This window comes from Clupea harengus, chromosome 1 (assembly GCF_900700415.2).
Source record: "Clupea harengus chromosome 1, Ch_v2.0.2, whole genome shotgun sequence".
In the NCBI taxonomy this organism is placed as follows: Eukaryota; Metazoa; Chordata; class Actinopteri; order Clupeiformes; family Clupeidae; genus Clupea; species Clupea harengus.
In genome coordinates this window covers 25,663,675-25,676,369 of record NC_045152.1, presented here as the reverse complement: position 1 = coordinate 25,676,369, position 12,695 = coordinate 25,663,675, and positions in this window count along the sequence as shown.

The window sequence follows — 12,695 nt, the reverse complement described above, 5'->3', positions numbered from 1 at the left end:
GCTTCATCCAAATTCACATGTTCTCCCTTAGTAGATCAAGCCAGCAATAAAAGGAAAACCAAACCTGCGCGTCTTCTGTCGTGTACACAACACTAGGTGGCAGTATTTTATTCACCAAAATGTGAAACGGAAAAAGAACGTAATCACCAAAATGTGAAATGGAAAATGCTTTGGCCCTAAATATAGCACATCGATGCAGCAACCTAGAAATGCTAAGGCCCCTGAACTCCTATGCATACTACAGGTTATTGAAATCAGTTTCCGAGAATGGCAAACATATGTACACCGTATAGTATATAGCTAGTTAGTTATCTTGCATACATTACTGTAATTTAAGCTAACCAATTCAATATTTTTTACAAAAACCTATGGATTGTGTATGTATGTGTGTTTGTTTGACTGCTAGCTTGAGCTTACCAAACACAGTACAGTAGCTAGTTAGCAAGCGTAGCTATGGCAGTTATCGGACAGTGTCAAACATCGGCCATTCAGTTAAACAATACAAATGCTAATAATTGATTAACAATCGATGTGGTCAGTTTACTAATGGATTAACATGACAACGTGAACGTCTGCCGATAACACACGCCGTCCGATAATTAACACCGTTAAGATAGATAGTTAGCTCACGTAAGATACTGTAATTTAAGCTAACCAATTAAATAACTTTCACACAAAAAAAACCATCCATTATGTGTGTTTGTGATGTGTAACATATATCCTTTATCAATCACTCTCAGTTTAAGTTATTTACCACTACAGATTACACCTAACACAAGTGTAATTCAGTTGCTATTAATGTTGAACAGCAGCGTTAAAGTTCCTGGTATTAGCCAATCAGATAAATGGTGTTTTCCGTTCCTGCCTGGTAACTAATCCTAACCCATCAACATTCTAGAATTACACCCGTTTGCGGATCGTTTAGGAGTCAACCCTTCGTCTACCTACAGGGACCTCCCGAAACGATACTATTACGATACTTAGGTGGCGATTCGATATGTATTGTGATTCTGTACCGCAATTTCCGGACTATAAGCCGCTACTTTTTCCCCACGCTTTGAACCTTGTGGCTTAAACAATGACGCGGCTAATTTATGGATTTTTCAATCGCCACCGCAATGAAGTTTGAGGATTTTAGAGGTGGACCATCGTGGTGTCTCAGATTTATGAAACGTAAAGGCCTGTCCATCATGGTACGGATGAGTCTGTGTCAGCAGCTCCCTCCCGACTACGTGGAAAAAGTTTCAAACTTCCGCAAATTCACTGATGCAAAGATAGCGGAGCATTCCATTGGCCTGCACGACATCATAAATATGGATGAGGTTCCTCAGACGTTTCACCTGCCTCTCACTCGGACTGTCAACAGGAAAGGCGAATCATCCGTCACGCTGAAAACAACTGGGCATGAAAAAACGCACTTCACCAGTGTTCTGAGCTGCACGGCATCGGGAGTAAAGCTTCCACCGATGGGCACCTGCGGCTTATAGGCATGTGGGGCTTATTTATGTTCAAAATAATATATTTTTTTTATTCAGTGGGTGCCGCTTATATTCAGGTGCGCTCAATAGTCCGTAAATTACGGTAAGTATTGTGATTCGATATTGCGATTTATTTTGGTTCTTTTTTTTTTAAACACTGAACCATGGAAAACAGTTGAATCATACCGTCAAATACAACACAGCCAAATTCACTCAGAGCTTAAAATTTTAATTCCTAAATATTAACATTAACTTAATGACTGCCGGGCAGCCAATAGAGAAAATAAATACAAATACAATTCCTCTCCAGCAGTTTCAACTTCTTCCCTGAGCTCCTCCTGTTCCAATCTCACCACTCCTTCCTGCAGGGTACAACAAATGAAAGACAGTGGGACAAATTGGGTTAAATAATATAACTCCAGAATACTCAGTAGGCTATTAGCAATACACAAGTAAACTAGTAGTATGGACAGGAAGCTAGGTTCACTATGGCAAATGTTCAATATCAATTTCAGCTACATGTCTATCCAGTGCGCACACACTACAGGTTGGATACCCAACCCAACAAATATTTAGAAATTATATATATATAATTTAGAACAGTCTCGGACACATCAGCGTGATAAGGCATTGAACATTACATATTTAAAATATCTTAACAAGTAGTGAAGTCAACGTGTCTGCTTCACATAAAGCAGAAGTAAATCATATTTTAAAATAAATCACGTAAGGGATAATGTATTGTCCGGTGGTCCTTATCTAAAATGAAATCCCGACGGGACGAACAAGACTTGTTTCGTCCTGACAAGATTTATTGTATTATAAGGTTACTTACCAAAACGATAGAAGACATTCCTCCAAAATACCTCTTTTTAATGATTTTGTTGCCGTTTCGTGATTTCCGCTAAGAAAAAATAGTTAATTGCGTAGCAACCCATTACTTGCTCACTTCAAGTAACAATGGCTGTCCATTACGTTAAATGACCGGACTACTTGCGGAATGCTATGAAAGATGTGAATTTGAAGCACAAAACCTGTTGCAAGTGACAGCGATCAATATCTTTTCGCAGCGGTGAACCGGGCCGGCCCTAGCGCATTTGGCACCCTAGGCAAGCTTCACTCCTGGCGCCTCTTCTTAACACTACTAAAGCGCCCGGGGCAATTCTGGCATTCATGAAAGTTTTCTGGGATTCATTCTTGGCTAAGAACAGGATTTAAGGATCGACCTTTCTCCTTGGCACGTTTCTCTTCTTCTTCCTTTCTTTTCTTTTTGAATTGCGACCCGGATGGCTTTTGCCTCTTCATAGTTTCTTTCGTCGACATTGCTTGGACACACACACTCAAACCATACCCCCCAATGTGCTAGCATGTTCTGACAACACCAAGGAGGTTTCCCTTATGTTAGATACATTTTTTTAATATAATCTAATAATATTGGTTGGAGATATAGAAGGGGGCGCAAAAAAAAAAATTCATAAGAATTTTTTTGTTTGTTTGGTTTTTGTGCTGGGCGCAGTTTTTGGCCCCTCTGAGGGGCGCCCTAGGAAGAACCGGACCTGCGAACGTTGGGGTGGCCCATTCAAATCAACGGAACTTTTTGGAACATTCTGAAGAGCCGTATAATACATTTAGGATAACAGCCTCCTTCCTGTGGCGGGAATTTGTTTATGTCGTAGCTGTGACAACACAATTACAAATGGCATCATGGGGTAAGTTAAAAAGAAACTGTCATCTGGAGAGTTTAAAACGCTACTAAACTAAGGGAAATCTACTGTATGGAGATATTTCTGCTTAGTAGTCGATGCGGATTCGAATGAGGCTGTTGGATATGTCTAATGTAAGAAGTGTGAAGTTTTAATGAAATATGATTGATGCCATCCTCTATCTCCACAACAACATGGATTAAACCTCGACGGTTGGACTATGTAGATAGTTTTATAACGAACGTGGCCGTGCACTAAAAGTTTTCAAGAAAAAATCTTGTTTGTTGTGCCTCTTCCGGTGTAGCATATAACGTGTTTTATTTAGGGCTAGCAGATGCCTGGCGTGTGTAATGTGTAGGCTATTTCATTCCGTTCTTGCAATGTGAATAATTTAATTTCAATATGCTTATTGACCCTCTTATGCGTTTAACAGCGCTTGTTTGTGTGAGCGAGTGCATTTATCTGTTGATGCCGAGTTTAATAAAGGCAGGCTATTCATAAAAAACGTATGAAAATGTGTCATTAGTATGAACAGTTGAGACATTGTCTCCGTCGGGCTCGGGTCAGGTTCGGACAAAATATTTGAATGGCTGTCGGACGCGGGCCGGGCTCGGACAGAAAAATTCAGCCCGATCCACACTCTAACACACACACACAGCTGTAATAGGCATTATTAAAGTGTAGGCTAATTAGAATATTGAATTACCTGATGCTGGTTCTCTGCTATTGCTACAGCTTCATCGACCACTCTTCTGTCATCATCCGACATGAACGGCAGAGTTTTGAATCTTGCATCAAGTGCTGACGCCATTCTAAGTTTGGTCTTCTCCAAGTCGTCTGCATACCTTTTCTTGAGGTCTTGGTGAATGGCTTCCTTGATGTCTTTAACAAACTGAGTATCACCAATGCTCTCCCGTGGCTTGCAGAAGCTGTGCCTTTAGAGGGGCTATCACAGAGAGTGTCGGATTGCGTTCATCCGACATAACACATGTCGCTACCTTGACTGGCTTCAGAGTTTGGACCAATTCTTCGGCATGAGATATGTCCGACTCTGTGAAGGTGTTTATCTTCTTTTCGCTCTTTCTGACCTCGGGGGAGAGCATTGCGCAGTGATCGCAGGCTGCTGCTCGAGGAAATGTTCAACCATGGCATAAGCGCTATTCCATCTCGTTGATACATCGGTTATCAGTTTGCGCTCTAGAAGCTCCAATAGCTTATGTTTTTTCTTCAAAGCATGGAGGCCTGTGGCGCTTCTGTTGAAATATGCAGTTACGTATCTGACTCATCCGAGTAGCCGTGCAACAGCTGGCAGCTTCAGTGCACGCTCTGTGGCCAGGTTCAAGGTGTGTGCGTAGCACTTGACATGGAGAATGCCGGTCAACTCTGCGGCGACAATCATATTAGATGCATTGTCTGTGACTAAAGCTGGCTCTTTCTCTGTAATGCCCCATTCCTCAGCTACGTTATTAAGTAGTTCTGCCATGTTTGCCCCGGTGTGGCTGTCGTGCAAAGCCCTACTCTTAGGTGGTGGGCCGAAGCCCCGTATCTGTTCAACTTTGTAATTTAAATTGCGACAACCTAGATTTTTTGCAGTTGAGGTCATTATGTTATTTCTAACGATAAACCAGTTGTTGTCACCTCAGATCGTTGCACATTTAGTCAAAACCATAATATAAAAGTTTGTTGAACTCACCGGCAAACACAGTTGCCTACTAAATCAGTGCAACCAATAACACAATGTAATACTGGCGTAAGAACATTATTAACCAATCAGATGCAGCCACATTGACACCCATTACTCAGGTGTAGTTCATATTGACATATAAACACCTGTGTCTTTCCCACTAGCCATTCAAGATATGCCCTATGCAGTTCTGTGTAACGGGTTTGAATACCCTGCAAAAATGAAAGAAATGCTTTCACACGCATGACATTGGCAACTTTACTACCAAAAGACCCCAGTTGGTGTGTTGGCAAGCTTCTATCAGTGTCATCTGGGCTTTTGGTGTTGTTTGCAAGGTTTTTGCATGCCTTTTAGGTAGTTAGCTTACTAGTTTTGGAACAGAACTCCGTATTGCTGCTTTAAGTACATTGAACAACTTATTTTTTGAGTGATAGCATTGAGGTTTCTTTTGTCCTTTTGTTGTTTCAGTTCAATATGTCAAGTAGTTTTTGTCTTTCTTTACTTGTTAATCTAAACATTTATATTTAGGGTTAGGGAAATAAATATAAACTATACATGTTGTAAAATGGTTTCTTTGATATGCATGAGTAATTTCAAGGTAGTACTCACGTTTGTATTATTAACCTTGTTGCCATTAGTGATTTTATGGTAAAAAAGTTCAAAGCTTGTGGTTTTGAATATTTGTGATTGTGGTTATAAATAATAATATAGAATCAAGGTCTTGTGATTTTGAATTTACTTAACTACATTGGATGGAAATTGTTGACATAACTAGGCTTAGTGAGTCCAACATAAATTCACTAGCTTTATAACAATGAAAACTATTTAAGTACTGCTTATCAAAGTCAGTTAAGTTGGAACTTCAAGTAGTTTTTCAGTTGGTGTTAGTAAATGCATTTGAACTACATTAGTGAGTTAGGTTAGTGTAGTGAATGTCTGTTTAGTTAGCTGAACAACTGCCTGATCAATTAAGGTTAACTTGACCAGATAATATTGAAATGACTTACTAAAGTTAGTTAATTCCTCTGTTATAAAAGTATTAAATAGTTTGAACACAACTCAGTTATGTGGAACAAGTTGACATAACTATATTAAGTACATTGAACAACTTTTTTAGTGTAGCATTGAAGTTTGCTTTGTCTTTTTTTTGTTGTTGTTGTTTCAGTTCGATATGTCAGGTAATTTTCTCTTTCTTTGTTCACAATTTGATTTGGCCAAATTGTCTCAGTAAGGTTGGCATAGATCTAATGCTGGTTGTTAGTCACTTTAGTTTAGTTGTGTTCGTTTCTTGTGTTCGTTTGTGTGAGTCTTAGCATTTAATGGCATAGGGGGCTGTTTTTTGCTCATCTCTGGGCTATCAAGTGCTTTAAAACAATAAGAGTTGGGGTCACTTGTATAGGTGTCCAGAATTTGCTGGATCATTTTTCAATTTTATTTGATAAAGGGTATTGGTGTAATTCAGCCCTGCATGTATTGTTATGGGAACTCCTTTGTACTTTGAGTATAATTTTATAAAACTCTGCATACCGAGGTTTCAACTGGTTGTTGTCCCCATTTTCGAATCCTTTGTACATCAGAGGACCTAAAAGTTTGCTGCCACATATTGCGCTTGGTTCTATGTCTGATTGGAATATTTTGAGCCTTACAATTACTGCACACTGTACAAACCATACAGATTTTTCTTTTAGATGACCCCATCTACATGAATAGGGTGAACAAATGTCAAGTTAAAATACTACAAAATAATATTTTCCTCCCTGCCCCTACAGCATTATAGGGGGAACACAAATCAGTGCATAGAGTTTTCTAAAATGAATACACACCGGAAAAAAATAGTCGTAGAAATCGCATTTATGGTGTTGTGACCAAAATGTCTCTCAGCCTCCTTGCTACAAGTCTCAATATTCGGCTCTCCATTTCACACTGTTAACCTCCTATTCTGCCACTGACATACATTCAAACTTCTCATTTGTGTTTTTCGAGTTTATGTTGTTCTTTCTTCCTGTTGTTAACATTTTAAACTCTGTTAAACATTTAGTACATCTGATCTAGTCTTCACTAACAGTTCAACTTGCAGATACAAAAATCAGTTTTCTGCCAGATGATTTGGGCTGGAATCGGGCCTCCAAGTTCCCTGTGTGTTGCTCAGGAGCAAAACACTTGTCTAAAATGTTCCTTCATATGGTTTGTTCTTTAGCACTTTGGGGCTTTGTTGAGAGTTTGTTGCCATCTAGTTCCATCACAAGTTTTTGAGGAACCTCAAATGTGTACTTCAGGTTTGTTGGATAGCTCAAGTCCAGTGAGAACATGAGGCCAGACAAATGGCGAGTACATTTGCACTGTTGTCAAGATCATGAAGCACTTCAACACCTTCAATGACTATTCCAACACCTGGCAGGCCATCTGCAGACTCTGCCCCTTCCATTTAAATATTTTTAGTATGTTCAATTGTGTGTTTGTGTATGTACTAATGGTGAATTTCTTGCCCTGACCTCTGGATTTTTCTGAAAAGTTGGGGACAGCAAAACCAAGTCGTCTGCAAAAGAGAAGAAATTTAATTTCTGAGTCATTTAGTGAGAGGCCAGGTGCAAGTTTACAGCCCTGTCTTACTCCCATCTCTGCAAGGAAGATTCTATTTTCTTTGTTCCAACTTTAATTGAGCACTCCCCGTTAGTGTACATTGAATTCATCAAATCGTATGTTTTCCCTCCGATACCACTTTCAAGTAATTTTAGGAAAAGGCCGTTGTGCCAGCCTGAATCAAAGGCTTTTGACAATCCACAAAACAGGCCTAAATCTTTGCATTATTTTTTGTGGACTTAATTGCCAACTAGTGTCTTTAATGTGAAGCTATGATGTGTAGTTCTACATTTAGTGTTGTGTGATGTTCTGTGATGAAGTCTATGATTCATGAATTTAGGATGCTACATAAGACTTTTCCTACACATGAATTTATACAGATCCCCCCTGTAATTTTGTGGATATGTCTTGTCTCAACTTTTAAATGTGGGAGTTATCAGTCCTTCATTCCATACTTCAGGAAAGAGGCCGGTTCTTAGCCCTTAATTGAAAAGTTTTAGAATGGCTGATTTGAATTTATAGTCTGATTTGAATTTATAGTCTGCATGTTTAAGCATCTCATTTAGAATGCCGTCAGGGCCACAGTCTTTTATACATTTTTAGCTTTTCAGTTTTTGGCCTAATTCTTTTCTGTAATTTTGTAATCTAATGGGTTTTGATAGTTCTTAATGACTGTTTCTAATGGGTTCCTGTATTTGGTCTCGTTTTGGTGCGTTGCAGGTTTCTTGATATAGATCTCTGCAATGTTTAATATACAGTATATATCTCCATCTTGAATCACTAGATTATTATTATTATTTTGTTTAAGGTCTTCCAGTGGTCCCAGAAGCTGTTTGAATTGATTGTATCTTCAATTAGTTTCTTAGTTCTCAGTGTCTGTTTATGTTGTTTGAGTGTCTCTCCATACTGAATACATAGGTCCTGATTGTCTGGAGGCCTGTGTTTTTGGGTGGATAATTGTCTTGTTTTTTCCTAAGGTTTTTTATATTCTGAGTCAAACTGTTTTTCTTGCATTCCTTTTTTTTTCTTTTCTTTTTTTTAGGGGGTAGGTTTGGTTTTTGGAAAGGTAAATTTGATTGTTGTGCCACAAGATGTGCTTTATGGCTATGTTTACTCCTTCTTTACTGCTGAGATATGAATGGGGGCATGAACACATTTAAATATTCTTGAATTTCATGGCTGCTCATTGCTTCCTGATATTCAGGTATTCTGCTTTGCACCCATCTTTATTGAGTTGTTATGTTATATAATTTACTGGAGGGTTAGGGCCTGGTTGGTTAGAGTGGTCTTTTTAGGTATATTCAGATCTGGTTATGCTTTGAAAAAGGGGTTTGTTGCTTGACTGTGAATGCTCTGAGAGAGAAAGGGGTCCAAATATGTTATTGCATAATCTGCTGTGCTACTGCCCCAAAGAGGAGCTGTAGGTGTAGCGGCCAAAGGAGTCCCCTCTTAGACGACCATTGACTATGTACAGACAGTGGGGCCAACAGAGCTGCAGTAAGTAGTTCTTCCCCATTTCTATTTGTTATTTTATCATAGTTATTCCTTAATGGAAGAGTAAGACTGATGTTAGTTTTGTTATTCATGCATTTGTCTCCATTTGTGTTAGAATTGTGTGCTTCTTCAGCTGTGTGTGCATTCAGATCACCTACAATTAGGATATTTCCCTGGGTTTGTAAGTGGGTACTGGGTTAAGCCATACATAATTTTCACCTTGTCTAACAAGTTCAATAGAGTTTGTATATTTAGCTTTTAACCAGATAAGGATTCCACCCCTGATGTCCTTCCCTGTGTCACTCCAGGGAGCTTTCTTGCTCCCCCATAGCCTGGCGGGACAGTCACTTGGTAAGTCGCCCTCTCTTCCCCTCCCCCTCCCCTTGAACTCATCAAATAAGTCATTGTTACTTTTTAGTCCAAAGGCTGATGATCTTAACCCCTGGACATTCCATTGGCTGATTACAAAGGATTTGTATTGTTTCATGCTGCAATATGAGTTATTGAATTTGTTGTTGTTTTTTATATAGAGTGGAGTGCATTTCTTTGATTCTCGCTATATCTGTACATCTCTCTCTCTCTCTTTATTGGCCTGACTATACAATACAACATTACCAAAGCACTTAAGCAATAACGACAATAATAATAGTTATACGGGGAAAACATTAAATAATAATAATTAAATAAAGTTAAATTCCATAAGATAAAAAAAAAAAACGTAGTTAATGTCATTTTCTTTATTCCTTTCTTTTAACTGTTTTTTTTTTTTTAAGCATGTTTTTTTGGACTAGATAGTTTAAGGGTTCTCGCCCTCGGGGTGTCAACCCCCTCTGCTCAAACTTCACTCCCATAACATAGTATTGGTTTCAGTAATGAATACAAAATTTGTAAGCAGAGTTTTATAGGATGGTTATATTTTTTGTGATGAGTTCCTTAGCATGTAGTAGGTTGTGCTTGCCTTTTCAGTTAAATATCTTATTGCACCATCAAAATGCCTGTGGATGAAATCATTAATCCTAAATAAAAATATCTATTTACCTGTTCAAGTTTTTGTTTACCAGTTGTGATCCTATAAACACTATTAAGTATGGTGTGTCTTTTCTGGAATATCATGATTTTGGACTTATCCAGGTTAATTGGAAGGGGCCCTTGTTAGACTGTATTAGTTAAGTTTTTCTTCATTTAGAAGTTTAAGACCTGGGACCGCAGATCTTGTAATCTCTGTAGCCAAATCATTGATATATATATGTTGAATAAGGTTGGACTTAATCAACAGCCTTTTCAAACTACTTTTGTCTGGTCAAAAAATATGTTATTCTGTTGTAAATTTTTACACAGCATTTTATTGTTTTTTTTTTTTATACATGTCTTTAATAATGTCGTACATTTAGTCTCCAATTCCACTATGAATTAATTTCAACATAAGTCAATCATGCCATACTGAGTGTAAAGCTTTGCTAAAGTCTATGAAACAACCAAATATTTTACCTTTTTAACATTTGTACACGTTCCTCTATGAGTGTATGCGATGTGTATATATGATCAGTTGGTCTGTTGTTTTGCGAAAAACGTATCTGGGATGAATTTATGATATTATTGTTCCGGATAAATTGTCTTATTCTGTTGTTCAGGATGCCACAAAATAATTCCCCCAAGACATGGTTAAATTGAATAATTTCAAGATTGCCTCTCTTAATTTAGTGGTGCTGTGTTTCAGCATTTGTACCCTCCATCTACGCCACATGATTTTCTGTTCTCGAGATATTTCAATTTTGTATTCAATTCTAGTAATGTTATAGTGGCATCTAATTGATTTAGCCTGTCGTTTTCTCAACTGAGAATTTAAGGCTTTTGTTCAGAATTTAGAACAAAATAATTTATTTTTCAAAATGTTCTGGCCATTTTCAACCATCAACTAATGGGATGACTTTTTCTTTGTCTTATGGGGCAAGCCTTAGCATTATGTTAAACAAAACTAAGTCTTCTAGACTCATATATATATACAATATATTGGTCCCCACTAGGAATCAAACCAAAGATCCCCAGATTGAATAACCCCGGTATCATTACCATTAGACCATGTGGGTTATGTGTATATCATGTTAAAGTTTTCTATAATAGAATGAAAGAATGACAGCTCACCGGTTGACAAGATTTAGGTGTGCTTGAGCGCCTGCCAACTAATGACAGTTTGGGGGGCATCCACACTTCTCAGCACTCACAAACTCACACATCAATGGGGTCTTGGTTATCTATGACAGAACCCATTGTTTCACCCCATGGGGGGTCTATCAACCAATGTTCACACCTGTTGACACAAACCTTTGATACAAGCCCCGCTGGCGCTATACCTGCCTGCCATCAACCAACCCTCAGACATCACCACAATACCATTGTTCTGACCCATTACCTGGGACATAGGGTGGGGGTTCCCTACAGTGGTACACGAGGTAGAGAACTCGCTTAGTAATCACCAGGTTGCTAGTTGCTAGTACAGGTAGAGAACTCGCTTAGTAATCACCAGGTTGCTAGTTCGATTCCCTGTCGAAGTGTCCTTGAGCAAGACACTGAACCCCCTGCTCCTGATGTGCATTGTACCATCAGTGTAAATGTAAAATGTGTATACATCCTTGTAAGTCGCATAGGACTGCTAAGCGTCTACTAAAGGGGTAAATGTAAAATGTAAATGGTTAAACCAGAACACAATGGCTTGTCAGAGGACAATGGGGACCTGTCAGGAATTGACAGCTGATCAGATATCAACCAGATGACAGGCTACAGATCCATCATCTATGACATCTTTATCACACATTTATTACCCCTAATCAATCATTTTTGACACATAGTGTCAAATAAAGACTACTGACATATTTCACTGCTGCCGCGACAGCTCCAACCCATTGAAACGAAACAGAGACGTGTTGGAAACCTTTGCAAGTGCACTTACTGTGACAATAGGACCGTAGAAGAGGACTAGGGAGGACTCCTTTATTCTCTTTGTGTACTAACCGACCTTTGCCTTGTGGCTCTGGTCCAAGTGCTCAGGAGATATCCCTATTCACATTTTCCCTTCCCCTTTCCTTTTCCCCCTTGATGATTAAATATTTCTTAGACTATAACGTTTTGTGTTGCGTGGTTTATGAGTCTACCATCGACTCCATACAAGGTGAATAACGTTGATTAAACTTGACAGAGAAACGGGTAATGAAGCATCAACAAAGCATAGCATAGCTAACAGTAGGCAAGCCTATATAGTACAAACTACAGCTCGTTAGCGAACAAACTATTTACACCATCACTCACGTATGAAAAAGACGGTTTAGAAAATAAACACGTTTTAAAACGGCCTTATACTGATCAAATTATTACTTACAACACGTCTCTGTTTCGTTTCAATGGGTTGGAGCTGTCGCGGCAGCAGTGAAATATGTCAATATGAACTACACCTGAGTAATGGGTGTCAATGTGGCTGCATCTGATTGGTTAATAATGTTCTTACGCCAGTATTACATTGTGTTATTGGTTGCACTGATTTAGTAGGCAACTGTGTTTGCCGGTGAGTTTAACAAACTTTTATACTATGGTTTTGACTAAATGTGCAACGATCTGAGATGACAACAACTGGTTTATCGTTAGAAATAACATAATGACCTCAACTGGAAAAAATCTAGGTTGTCGCAATTTAAATTACAAAGTTGAACAGATACAGGGCTTCGGCCCACCACCTATCTGGAGAACGTGAAAGGACATACACCA